This window comes from Macaca thibetana, chromosome 1, assembly GCF_024542745.1.
Source record: "Macaca thibetana thibetana isolate TM-01 chromosome 1, ASM2454274v1, whole genome shotgun sequence".
Lineage (NCBI taxonomy): Eukaryota > Metazoa > Chordata > Mammalia > Primates > Cercopithecidae > Macaca > Macaca thibetana.
Window position 1 is genome coordinate 118,701,957 of NC_065578.1, and position 14,493 is coordinate 118,716,449.

General features: G+C 44.8%; 1 pseudogene; it reads left to right on the top strand.

Annotated features, from left to right (window-relative positions):
- Positions 1-2,119: 2,119 nt before the first annotated feature.
- LOC126931109 (3 beta-hydroxysteroid dehydrogenase/Delta 5-->4-isomerase type 1-like) lies at positions 2,120-13,740 on the top strand (annotated as a pseudogene).
- The last annotated feature ends 753 nt before the right edge of the window (positions 13,741-14,493 follow it).

Sequence of the window (14,493 nt, forward strand, 5' to 3'; positions counted from 1 at the left end):
AGTATATGCTATGGCCACAATAGTATGTAATTAGAAATCTGTAGCAATAAGATATCTAGAGCACCGGGCACAGTGGCTCAAGCCTGTAATCCCAGCACTTTGGGAGACCGAGACGGGCGGATCACAAGGTCTGGAGATCGAGACCATCCTGGCTAACACAGTGAAATCCCGTCTCTACTAAAAATAGAAAGATTAGCCGGGCACGGTGGCGGGTGCCTGTGGTCCCAGCTACTCGGGAGGCTGAGGCAGGAGAATAGCGTGAACTCGGGAGGCGGAGCTTGCCACTGCACTCCAGCCCAGGGGACAGAGCTAGACTCTGCCTCAATAAATAAATAAATGAATAAATAAATAAATAAAAGATATCTAGAAAGCCCCCAATCTTAGAAAACAAGCAACATACTCTAAATAACACTTTGGTCATAGACGAACTCACAAGAAAAAGTTTAAAACATCGTTAACTGAGTGATGATGACCCAGCGCCTCAAAATGTGGGACGCAGCTGACATAGTGCTTAGAGAGAGACTGACAACTTTAAATGCCTGTGGTGGAAATGAGCAAAGGAGTAAAGTCAATTATCTATGCTTTCATCATAAGAACCCTGAAAAAGAAGAGCAAAATAAACCCAAAGTTAATAATTATAAGCCAATAATAAGGAAAATCATGAAATAAAAAATGAGCAAACAATAGAGACAATCAGTGATCAAGTTTTCTGTACTCCATGTACAAAACTTCATTTCAGAATGATTTTGTATTTAAATATATATCCAGAACCACAGAAATCTTAAAAGAAAAAATTAGGAAAAGATGGGAATAAAATAAGAATAAAAATCAGAAAGTAGTTGCCTACCAAGTAGGTTGGGTACAGTGCGAGGAATTAACTAAGAACTTCTTTCCAAGAAGAAAATGACCTCTGTTTTTTTGGGTGGTACTTATGTGGGCATACATAACTGTCAAGTTTCACTGAACTGAACACTTGAGATCTGGGCAGTTTAATGAATATAAATTACATTTTTTTAAGAAAATAAAGTGTCTCAGGAGCTTATGGTGGGTAAATTCAGGCAGTTCTAATGCATAGGCTTCAGCAGCACTCACAGCATGTTCAGTTCAGGAATTTGCTGAAAATGGTTTTGCAGTCAAAAATATGGGATACATTCAAACATCTATGACAAGAGTTATTGGGGCAAACAACTACAAATCTCCACTCTTGTGGTACAGGCCATATTATTAAGCAGTTACCAATACATAGCTTTCCTTCAATGATGTTCTTCATCTAGCAACCCAGAGCTCTTCAGGGGAAAAATTTCAATTGAGGTTTTGGATGTATTCAGTAGGAAAGAAAGTCACCTCACATAAAACTAAGTGATTGGAGATACCACCATTGCAAATTTCTAAACTTTGCAAGACAGCAGCAACATTTCAAATGCCACTCAGACAGGAAATAATGGGCTCATATGGATTTCCCTCCAAACATATTTACTGCACAAAGACAAAGTTCGCATTGCACTTGGAGATTTCTCCCAGTCTAGTTTAACTTCACAGATTGCAGATCCCAGACAGCTGGTATCAACTGACCAGTGTCCTGTTAAGGCTAAGCCTAAGACTCTTTACCACAGTCTTTTCCACAGACTCTTTACCACACACTTTACCACTTACTCCTTTTCGAAGAGTAGCCTTAGGATTGGATTTCTCCTCCTGTTCCTGGGAAGAATTAGAGATTTAACCTAAAGGTCACTATTCTTCTGAGAAAAAGAATGCTTGAGGAGGTGGGAGCAATGAGTATGTGGCAGTTCAGAGTGATAAGGGGCAAGCCAGGAGCCACAGAGCATAAAGCTCCAGGGCTGCCTTAGGGGATGAAGTGACCAGCACCCTGACTCTTCTGTCCAGCTTTTAACCCTTTAACTAATGGTTAGAGCTTTTTCATTTTCTTTCAGCTACTCTTGGCAGTGGTGGGGACATGGAAGTTTTGCAAAAAACAGGGTGGAGGAAAACAAGGCATCTGTGCAAGTCTATAACCATTTTACCTCTGTTTTTAGTCCTCTCCATGGTCACCCTAGAATAAGATCTGCTCTGCAGCATCTTCTGTTTCCTGGCAAGGGTTTCCTGAAATCTTGGATTGGCCATGACGGGCTGGAGCTGCCTTGTGACAGGAGCAGGAGGGTTTCTGGGTCAGAGGATCGTCCGCCTCTTGGTGAAGAAGGAGCTGAAGGAGATCAGGGCCTTGGACAAGGCCTTCAGACCAGAACTGAGGGAGGATTTTTCTAGTAAGTAAACTTGAGTCGTGGGTGTGTGGTTCCATTTTAAACCCTGCATAGGTGTGGGGAGGTGGAGTTTTCTGGCAAGTTATGGAAAGTTGTAGCCAAATCTAAGCCAATCCCACATCCAAAGTCATCAAAAAAAGAAAATTAAATAGTATAAAATGGCATAGTGTGAAAGATACTGGACGGGCTGTCCAGAGACTGGATTCTGGTCCTGACGCAGAACTTGAGAGGCAGCCACCTCAGCCTCCAGGTCCCTTTTCTTTTCATCTAGAAAATCCCACATCAGTTATCTTTCTTGTCTACAACTCTTTTATGCTCTGAAGCTTTTTGTCTTGGCAATTGCTTTACAACATTCATAAAGGACAGCATGTACCTGGAGACCTCACCAGTGGGTCCCTGCCTCTCTGGACCGCCCTGAGCTTTGTTTTGTTTTGTAGCATCCTCAGCATCTTTAGTGGAGGTAAAATAAAAGGAAGTGAAGGTAAAGATGAGTGTTTAAGCGTGTGTGTGTGTGTGCATGTGTGCCTGTGTGTATGTATCAGAGAGTGAGAAAGAGAGAGAAAATGAAGGGGAGAGAAAAATCAGAGAGAGAAAATGAGAAAGACAGAGAATGAATGAGAAAGAGTGAGAGAGAGAGCATCAGTGAGAGGTAGTGTGCACAAGTGCACAGCACAGAGCAGAGACAGAGTAAGAGGCAGTACGAGACCAGACATGCCTCATTTTCATTTCTCATATATGGCTTTTTTAAAACCATTTGTCTGTGTTGCTCAATACCACCCTTCTCTGGAAAAAAAAAAAAAAAAACTGCAGAATTTGTTGTAGCAACTCCTTATGCAAATAATACTATGAGGAAGGTAGAAAAGGGGTGACATCCAAGTGGACAATGAATGCATCATCAAGGTCCAGAAACATAAAGCGACTTGCCAAGGTCATCTGATTAATGTGTAGCAGAGCTCAGACCAAAGCTTCATCCAGTGGCTTCACTTGGCCCTGGGGCTGATGCTTGGCAAAGTGGGTCTTCAGTCTCTCCCTTTGCCTCCCTGTGTGCCCAATTCCCTGTCCTCCTCCCCATCCCATGGGATTGGGAGGACTGTGTGTCTACATGTGGGCTCTGACTGTGCAGAAGGTCATGCCCTGCCCACAGAAAAGTCCCCCCTTGACAGCATTCAGGGACCACACCCAGCACTCTACTCTTCTTTCGCTCTTCTCTGACCTCTTCTGATTTCCTCCACCCTCTGTTCTAAAGGTGTCTTTGATAAACACATATTAACACTTGACCAATTTTAAATGATTGTAATCCTTATGTCTCACCAATATTTGTACTCTAACAGTTAATACAAAGAAAAAGCAATGCTCAGCCTAGAGGAACAATTCCCTGTGGTGAAAATGCAGGGGATAGAATGGATGGGCAGGAGACTGTATGAAGATAAAAACAGAGAATGCTTTTGATGTTTTTTCTGTGCCAGGCACTGTTCTACATGGTTTGCATGTGCCCACCCATTTGCTTCTCATAACAGCCCTATGAGATCGTTAATATTATTATCCTCCTTTCTTACAGATGAGGAAACAGTCAGAGAGAGGTTAATGCACTTGTCCAATGTCCTGCAGTTAGAACATGGCAAACTTGGATTGGAACCCTTGTAGTCTAGTGCAGCATCTGTGCTCTTAAGCAGTAGTTCGTCTAGCAGCTTGGGGAACGAGGGAGCTATGGCTCCATCCACAAAGTCCCCTTTCCTGGTCTCTTTAGTTCCCTGTGAACTCGTTGGGGAAGAGTGATTTTCTCTTGGCTTTAGACTTCTTCAGCTTTGAAAAGGCAATTCCTTTGAGCCAGTCTGTCTGAAGTCGGCAGCAAATGGGAAGCAGAGGAAGGGAGCAGGAAGCGCAGAGGTGGAAATACAATCAGAGAAAATTCAATTCTCAGGCTGTCACCCACGTCCTCCCCAGCAGCCTCTTCCCTGCCTCCCCCATTGCAGGGCCTCCTTGGAGTTGCCTGACAGTGGGAAGGGGCTGGGAGTAGACAAAACAAGGCAGAGGCATCAGGAGAGTAAATGGTCCCGCCTGTACCGCAGAAAGGAATTTCTCCAGCCTTGAATTTTTCACTCTGAATTTTACTCTCACTGTTCTTTGGCCTTTGTTGCCAATTTCAGTTAAACTGACTTATTCTTACTCTTTCTCAGAAAAGTTGATTCTAAACAGCTAGTGCTGCACCTGGTGTACAGGGTGCAAGACTTGGAGGTGGGGTGGGCAACTTTGAGCCTTCACTAGAAACGTGACTTTTAATCTGTGCCTTAACCTGAGCCTCAGTTTCCTCACCAATAAAATGGGACTCAGAATAGCTGCCTCATGAGATAGCAGTAAAAGGAAAGAAGCAAGCTGTGAGCCGTATGCAGATTATAAAGCACAAATGAGTGTAGAGTATTTATCTGAGCTCCATGTAGCATGATGTTCATTTTGTGGGCTAATTCCAGGTGACAACTTTACTGGCAGCATCACTACCTGTGGATTTCAGAGGAGCCTGAAGACATCAATGTTGTAACTGCTGCCCTGGGCTACACAGCTAGATGTTAGTCCACTGGTGACTAACTCATTTTCAGCATTGCTACTTGCTTTTGATAATATCCAATAAGAATTTTCAATAGAATTCATTATTTAAACTCTTCTGCAATTCCCTAATAATGGCTCCACTCTCCTCTCAGTTGCCTGAGCAGGAAACTGTGGGGGTGATTTTATCTTCTCCTTTTCCTCTCAGCCCAGCTCCAACAGGTACCAGGACCATCAAGGTAAGGTCTGAAATTCCAACCTGGTGTATCTCTCCCCTCCTCTGCTTCCACTGCTGGACCCTGCCTCCAGCCCTCATCTAAACTTTGGCACAGACATTCTGATTAATCTCTTGATCACCTGGCTTTCTCATATCCCCTATACCAGTCCATTTTATATCCTTGAGGCAGGGTTAACTTCCTACACTACAATTCTGCTTCTGTTTTTCTTTTTCTTTTTGAAACAGGATTTTACTGTGCCACCCAGGCTGGAGTCCAGAGGCATGATCTCTGCTCACTGCCACCTTCACCTCCTGGGCTCCATCCATCCTCCTACCTCAGGCTTCTTATTAGCTGGGAATATAGGCACTCATCACTAAGTCTGGCTAATTTTGGTATTTTTAGTAGAGAGGGGGTTTCACCAGGTTGTCCAGGCTGGTCTTGACCTCCTGGATGCAAGCAATCCACCTGCCTCAGTCTCCCAAATTGCTGGAATTACAGGGGTGAGCCACCACCCCTGGCCTGCTTCTCTACTTATTCCAAATATAAATAAGGGGTTTTCTTTGACATGGTGCTGGAGACCAAAAATCATGATTCTGCATTACCTACAGAATTAAATTCAAACTTTTCCCTCTTACACCCAACTCTCCACAATCACCCTACTCTCCTTAAAAATTTTGGTGAGTCTCCCGTGATCCTAGCAATGCTTATATTCCAAGCACAGCTGACAGCTCATTGCTTAGATTACTTTTCTGAAATGAGATGGGGTAGAAACAAATGTTTGCTCTTTCCCAATAAATTGCTAAACAGGCTGACTTCTGTGTCTTTGTTTACTTGTTCCTTCCATGGAACGTACACCCTCCACTCTAACAACCCAACTCTAACCATCCCCGAACACCTATGTAACATCACCTTTATCAGGAAACTTTGAAGCCAGATTCGGAAACCCGTCCAAGGACCTGACCTGTGTTCTTGCAGAGCTCCAGAACAAGACTAAGCTGACAATGCTAGAAGGAGACATTCTGGATGAGTCATGCCTGAAGAGAGCCTGCCAGGACATCTCGGTCGTCATCCACACTGCCTCTATCATTGACGTCTTTGGTGTCACTCACAGAGAGTCTATCATGAACTTCAATGTGAAAGGTACAGTAGCCTGAGGAGGAGATGGAGCAAGGTGGGGCAAACAAGGATGAGAAAGATAAACAATGAAGGAAGAGAAGTCCCTCCACTGAATACCTGCTGTGCTCTGGGCCAAGTGTCTCTGCTAATCACTACCAACTGGGGGAGTTCAAAGCTGCTACCTTCAGTTTGTTACATGAGAAGACTAGGGCTGAGAGATGGCAAGTAACCAGTCCAAGGCCTCCCAGGTAAGTAAGTAGGAGAGTTAGACTTTAAACTCACCCCTGTGTGACTCCAAAGGCTGTGGACGCTCTTTCCACTGTAGCTCCAATCAAAAGTCAACTAAACTCTGACTTCAGACTCTTGATATCCAGCCACCCCTTGCCTTGCCTCTGTGGGCCAGAATCAAACCTGCCAGGTGCCACCATAGTCATCATTTTAAACCTTGTTTGTAGGCTGAGATCATGAAATGGGAAAAATCCCTTGTCCCCCTCACAGTGCGTGTGATGGGGGTGTGGCTCCCTCCTTCAGTGCCCCGGCTCAGACCTCTAGGGGAGCATAGAGACGAGCAGGCTGGGGGCCTCCAACACCAAAGCAGTGTCTGGGGTGAATGTTTACAGCTCCCGAAGCCCCAGTCGGCGTGTGTTACATGGTGCTCCTTTAGTTTTGCTCTTTTAGTTTTGCCATCTATAGGCAGCTTGTGTTAACCAGCTCAGTTAGACCTTAGACCTTCTACCTTGTCACAAGGACAAAAGGCTTTGTATATCCTGGGTTCTTCTCTTAGTGTACCAGAAAAATTTAATCACACCTGAGCTTGGAGAATGAGTGCAAGTTTTTATTGAGTGGAGGTAGCTCTCAGCAGATGGGGGAAGCCAGAAAATCATGGTTTTCCCCTGGAGTCTGCTGCTCAATGGCCTGACTCTTCTCTAACTGCTTGGCCAAACTCTGCATCCTTCTGCTGGTCAGTGCATTCCTCTCGACGTCCAGCTGCCCTGTGTTCCTTCACTGATGTGCTTCCCTCGACATCTAGCTGCTTCTGTCTCCTTTCCCTGATCTGCTCCTCTTGACGTCCAGCAGCTTGCATGTGCCTGCTAGAATCTTGGGGCTTTTTAACAGGCACAGGATGGGGGTGTGGCAGACCAGGGTGGCCTTGGGAAATGAAATATTTGGGCAGAAAATGCCTGTCCTCACATAGGTCTATGGGGGTGGAGTCTTAGCCACAGACCACTCCCTCCCTCCCCTTCCCTCCTACCCAGCACGTCTTTTTCCCCAGTCCATATCATTTAAAGGGACCATGCTTTTCCCTTTATGGCGCTTCTGTATCATATCCCCCCTCTGAAGAGGTACATCTAACTGCCGTTAGAATATGGACAATTACCAGTGTTAGCTGCCTCCTGCTGACAGGAGGTGTTGTTTTGGGGGAAAACAGCAGTCAGATTCTTTCCAGGGGTCTATCTAAGGGTTCCTAGCAAAGGGGAGCCATCCTCTGAGGCTCCAGTTGCCTTACTGTTTGGGATTTGTTGGTTCCTAGGGAGAAAAAACAAGTTTTATAAGGTTAAGTATGCATGGGTTAAACATGTGTATTACACAAAGAAAGAATTGTGCTAAACATTACAGAGACAAAATGTAAAATGTACTAACAACATTGTACCCTGATCTGTTTCACCCTGGACTGGTTAAACTTTAGAAGAGACATAACTGTTCTTGGTATATCTTCAGCAGTTGACAGGTGCACTCCGGGAATTCTGGGGTTTGTGGACTTGCACCAAGGCCATTAAAAGTTTTGTTTTTTTTCCTGTATCTCCTCTCTCTTTCCTGGACCTTTCTGTCTCTATTGTGAAAGACCGAGATGGCCACTTTCAGGAGCTCCTCTAATGTACTACCTGGTCCCAGGGCCTGTTTCTGCAACTTCCTCCGGATGTCAGGAGCTGCCTGAGTAATAAATTTATCGTTTAGAATTAGGTGTCTCTTGGCTGAAGCAGGAGATAGAGAGGCGTGCATTACTAAGACCTCACTTAGCCTTTCCAGTGGGATTTTCATCAAATCCTTGGTCAATCATGGACAACTTGATATAATTGAGAGGCTTAGTCTTAGTTCTACATAAACCTTCCATTATTCACACCTGAAAGTGTCTCATTTTCCAGTCTTCCATCTCATCATTATGATCCCATGTAGGGTTACTCACTGGTACTGCTTCTCTTTCAGTTGGATAATATTCACTCCTTTCCCTGACATTATATGTGATACAAAGCTCATCCCGAAATCTCTCTGCTACTTGCACAGTGGCCTGTTTCTCAGTATCTGTCAGGGTCTGATTCAAAAGTAACATAAGATCTCTCCAGGAGAGTTCAAATATTTGGGTGAAATCCTAGAAAGCCTCTATGTATCTATCAGGGTCATCTGAAAGCTTCCTAATATCCCCTTAATTTGCTTTAAGTCCTGTGGGAGAAGGAGACCTGGAACTTACTGAGCCCAAATTCACTGGGCATCTGTTGGAGGGGCAAGAGTGAGACTGGGGCTTGTTTAGGGTGAGGATTTCTAGGAGGGGCTTTGAAGCTGGATAGGGAGGTCAGGGTGAACACAGAGGAGCAGGGCTGAAGGGATCTGGCTTCTCTGGTGGGAGTGGTTCTGGGATTCTTATCTTTAACTCTGTGGGCTTGCCCCTTGCAGCCTTTCCCGTGATAGCAAACAGGAGGGCTGGATCAATCCTACATTGTCAGCAAAGGTCTGGATCATCTTGCAAGGTATAGAAAGCCTGCTCATATGGAGCCTCAGACCATCTGTCCTCGCATCTACAGAAAAGTTTCAACTGCCAGATGGTGTAAATAAATGGTCCCTTCCTGAGGCCAAGTCAGTCCTTCATATAAATCATAATTTGGCCAAACCTTTGTGCAGAGGGATATGAGACTTTTTTTTTCTCCAGATTCTGAGGGTCAAAGCAATCCCAATGGTTTACAATACACTCCAGAGGAATATAAGCTGGGGGTGGTGTAGAGAACTGGTTGCCCATTCTGAAAGACAGGGAATAGAGGCATCTATCATTTCCTTTCTTCTTTCAGAAAATACTCAGGGTGTGATGGAGAGAGAAAGAGAATGTCCTCCCTTCACTTTCCACCTCTTATTCCTGAGACTCAGTGACCTTGGCAGGTGCTGGCCATAGATACCAATGTGGTGTGTCCTCATAAGGCAGGGAAAGCCTAGAGAGTAGGAATTACCTGCCCTTGCCTATGCATCCATTCCTCCCTACTGTTGGCAAACTTTGAGTTCCCTGGATCTGTTTATGCCATGAAGCATGGCCTCCTTCTGTGGAGTGGGGTTCATTCAGCAGGAATTGGTCCTGCCCATTTACACTGTACCTGTTGACTGGCTTTGGATCCCTCACCTGTTTTTTCTTTCTGGAGTCTAAGCATGAAGTTTGGAATTGAGTTTAGGACTGAAAAGGCATTTCAGAGGCTCTTCGTATCCATGAGCCATGCTGAATTTGCAGTTTTCAGCCAGCAGGGGTCACCCCTCCATTAACTTCTCTATCAGAAACAGAGTCAGAGGAGGGCCCCTCTCACCTACAAAAGGAAAAAAGAGAAAAACAGTTAAAGGGACAAAAAAGTGGGGGATTCTAGGGGAAGAAACCTTTGCTTAGTGCAAGTGGGCCCCTTTAATCCTTATAACTTTCCCCTGGTTCAGACCAGGTTAAATTCCTTGGCCAGGGGAGGAAAGGTCCCATTGGCATAGCAAGTGAGAAATGTGTCCATTCCTTGGCCCTGTGGGGTCCCAGCTACCTCTGGTTTTCTCCCGCCCCAACTTGTCACTGTTAGGCTCAGCCTTTGCCTGCTGTGGGCATGCCCATGTTCCTGAACTGGGAGGGGAAAGAGTAACAGAAGGTGCCCTGAGCCATGCATGCCTGTAGCTGTCATCATGGAGGCATACATGGCACCTTTAGGAACAATTCGTCTGATTTGCACCTTAGGTGTCTGAGTCTAAAGCTCATTACATTTAGTAACATTGCCATAGCCTGTAGCAAAACCCTTAACATTATAAAGAAAGAGATAAGAGATTTCAAACTGTGGGAGAGGGAAAAAGAGAAAAAAGTAACAGAGCATCTTACCCACAGGAAAGAGAGAGAGGTGGCAGGGTTTTGGAAGAAAGGTAGACCATAGAGGTTTGCATTTGCTCACACTCAACTTCCTGAGAGCCTGGATGAGCCCCCAGTAGAAATGAAAAAAATTCTCTTGTCCCTCTTGCAGGGCATGGGATGGGGTGTGCTTGCTTCTTCAGTGCCCCACTGTTCAAATCTCTAAGGAAGCATGCAGATGGGAAGGCTGTGGGGCTCCAGTCCCATGGCAGTGACTAGGGGTGAATGTTTATAGCTCCTGAAGTCCCACTGGGCGTGTGTTACAGGGTGCTCATTTAGTTTTGCTGTCTATAGGCAGCTTATGTTAACAAACTCAGTTAGACCCTCTATCTTGTCACAAAGACAGAAGGCTTTCTGTATAACACGTCCTTGCCTTGGTGTACCAGAAGACTCAGATCACACCTGGGCTTGGAAAATGAGTGCAAAGTTTTATTGAGTGGAGGTAGCTCTCAGCAGATGGGGAAATCCGGAAGGGGCTAGTTTTCCCTGGAAGTTGGCTACTCAATATCTCAACTCGTCTCCGACCACACAGGCCAAACTTTGCATTGTTCTGCCAGTTGGTGCATTCCTCTTGACATCCAGCTGCCTGTGTGTTCCTCCACTGATGTGCTCCATTCCACATCTAGCCCCTTCTGTCTTCTTCCACTGATCTGCTGCTCTTGACATCCAGTAGCTTGTGTGTGTGACTGCTAGGGTCTTAGGGGTTTTTATAGGCACAGAACGGGGACATAGCAGGCCACGGCAGTCTTGGGAAATGCAACATTTGGGAAATGCAAATGCAAGACCTCACCTAGGTCTGTGGAGTCGGAGCCCTAGTCAGGAACCACACCCTCCTCTACCCAGCACTTCCCTTCTCCCCTTCCATATCATTTAAAGGGATCATGCTCTTCCCTTCCAACCACTTCCATATCAAGAACATGCAGAGCTGTCCTGACCACGTCAAAGAAATTCTCTCGAGAGAACTAGCAAAGCTGGTTCACAGAGGTCTATCAGAACAGAATTATCCAGTACATGCTTTCTCACAATATTTTCTTAACAATAAGAGTTTCCCAGTATCCAGAATACGGTCTCTTCAGCTCACCACAGGGGCTACTATTACCGAGCTATTTTCTGTAAGGTGCTCAAAATGCACTCTCATTCAGTCCTCATTCCTTAAATGCTTGGTGGTCTTTCTGAATTGCGACTTACCAACCTACTTTAAATTCAGACACATTTCCTTAAGGAATCTTTCCATGCAGTCTCACCTGCTGATTCCCAGAGCCCAGTCTCTTAAGCACCACAGTACACAACTGCTGGCCTGGCCCTCCAAATTCAATCTACTCTGATGCGTTTTCTAACAAAACTAATTGCTTTTGGGTCTCCAGCACCATATTAAAAAAAAAAAAAAAAAAGAAAGGAAGAAAAAGAAAAAAAAAAACCTTTCCAGTTTCTGGTTAGCCATACCTCTAAGTACCCCTACAGTGCAAGGAGGGTGCTAAGAGTAACCAGTTTTTCATTTTAATTCTTACTCTCCACAGCTCCCAACAACAGGGGATGTGAAATGATAGGGAAGTGTTAGAGGCATCTGTTTCCTCAAACCATTGTCACTCCCAGGCTTAGAAAATACTTCACAATGTTGGTCAATTCCCCCTTGAAGGTAAACTAACTATAAATTTTCTCTGCCACCAGATTAATTTTTGAGAACATAAGGCTGTCTCTCCAGAAACCCAAATTCCACAGAGAAGGGGCCAAGAATTAAAATAATAATAATAACAATCTTTTGCCTAGGAAATTTCTTCCTTCTTCAAGGGAAGGCACACCAGATACCTCGCTTCCACACAGTTCAGTGGAGGCTGCCAGGTCCTCCCAGTGCAGATGTTACAAGCAGAGGGCACACTCCCTCCCCAGTCCTCCACCAGACTCCACAGGAAATGCTGGTGCAGGGTTTAAAGGAAGGTTTGTCACCCCACTATGCATTACCAGGTAAACAGAGTCACAGCCAGAATTGGAAGCATCTTTCCCAGGGAACTCACAATCAGGAAAAGAGTGTGGGTTTCCAGCATGTTCCCATAACTCACCGTTTGCTCAGTGACTCCAGGGATGGTCCTTGTGACAAAGTTTTATTAGTCCTCAACAAAAGGTAATAAATATCAACAATTTCATGTATATTTAAGAGGTATATTGCCTATATACAACTGTGAATGTGTGTGTGTGTGATGTGAATTCTTCCACTGCCTCTTTGTGCCTAAGGACTGGGACTGTCTGTATTCTCATAGTATAGCCTCCTGATTTTTTAGATTTTAAATGATCTATTTTCAAAGGTATTGATAACAAATTATTATTTTTCAATATCTTTTCTTGGCAAAATATAAAGTGATAACTTTATATAGGTCCCTTTATATAGTTCCTTTTCCAAAATCATGGTACACACACAAGCACACACACACATGTCCATGAAACCCCAAAGTCTAGAAATTCTTGCTCTCCAGAACCCAAATGTCAGTTTCTTTTCATTTTTGTGTTTTTCCTATGGCTGTAGCATGACCCAGTCTCAGTCAGATCCACTGAAGAATGCACCTCGAGTCTATTACAACCACTGAACTTGGGAGTGGGGAGTGAGACACACGGATCTGTTCACGTGGTTAGCCCCCCTTAGGGATATTTCCTGACATTGACAGCATGCTCCTCATGGACAAGTACTCAACAGCTGTTGGAGGCCTGTGTCCAAGCTAGTGTGCTAGTCTTCATCCACACTACCAACATACAGGCAGCCTGGCCCAACTCCTACAAAAAGATTGTCCAGAATCAACATGAACAAGAGCCTCTGGAAAACACACAGCCCGCTCCATATCCATACAGCAAAAAACTTGCTGAGAAGGCTGTGCTGGCGGCTAATGTGCAGACTCTGAAAAATGCTGGCACCTTGTACCCTTGTGCCTTAAGATCAATGCATATCTATGGGGAAGGAAGCCCATTTCTTACTGCCAATGTAAATAGGGCCCTGAAAAACAATGCAATCCTGTCAACTATTGGAAAGTTCCCCACAACCAACCCAGTCTATGTGGGCTGGGCCCACATTCTGGCCTTGAGGGTCCTGTGGGGCCCCAAGAAGGCCCTAAGTGTCCGAGGACAGTTCTATTACATCCTAGATGACAGGCCTCACTAAAGCTATGATATCCCTAATTATACCTTGAGCAAAGAATTCGGCCTCCGCCTTGATTCCAGATGGAGCCTTCCTTTATCCCTGGTGTGCTGGATTGGCTTCCTGCTGGAAATAGTGAGCTTCCTTCTCAGGCCAGTTTACACTTATCGACCGCCCTTCAACAGCCACACAGTGACATTGTCCAACAGCATGGTCACCTTCTCTTACAAGAAGGCTCAATGAGAACTGGCATATAAGCCACTTTACAGCTGGGAGGAAGCCCAGCAGAAAACCGTGGAGTGGGTTGGTTCCCTTGTGGACCGGCACAAGGAGAACCTGAAGTCCAAGACTCAGTGATTTAAGGATGACAAAGATGTGCATGTGGGTATTATTAGGAGAGGTTATCAAGCTCTACCCTCCTGGCTTCATACAGAAGGTGACAAGTGCACAAGCCCGGGTCCTGCTGCCTCCCTTTCACACAATGCCCAACTTATTGTCTTCCTTGTGTCATCAAAACCTGTGCAGTCACTGTTCCAACCAAAAGCTTTCTGTCCTAATCGTATACCGGAGGGCACACAATGCGACTTGCTGTTACCAAATCTCATGGGCTGCTTCTGAACAATTTGGGATCTCTTTTAACTTGAGGGTCTCTTTTGACTGCCATAGCTCCATTCCCCTCTTAAATGAGAAGGGATTTCTTTTCTTTTAAATTTCCTATTTCTTCACAGAGTTCAATGAAAAGAGTAATAAATGATTTAATGCTTAATGTGGAGAAAGGTGTGGTTACTGTTAATACATACTTTTCTCCTTTCTCTTACATTTCCAGGTGTCACCATCTCTCATTGAGAAGAGTTGGATGAAACAGGGGTTAGGGGGTAGGCAGAGTAGTGGGAGGGTCAGGAAGGGCGGATGAAGACTGAATGAATAAGCTCTATGTTTCACACGTGTACAACATGACCCACATATGATATATATTATCTCATTTAATATTCATCAGAAACCTGTGAGGTAGAGTGACTATTTCCATTTTATCAGCAAGGAAACTTGTGCACAGTCACACTATTAGCGACTAGGCCTGCTATGAGGGAGTTGGCCTTGAAAGTCCTTATC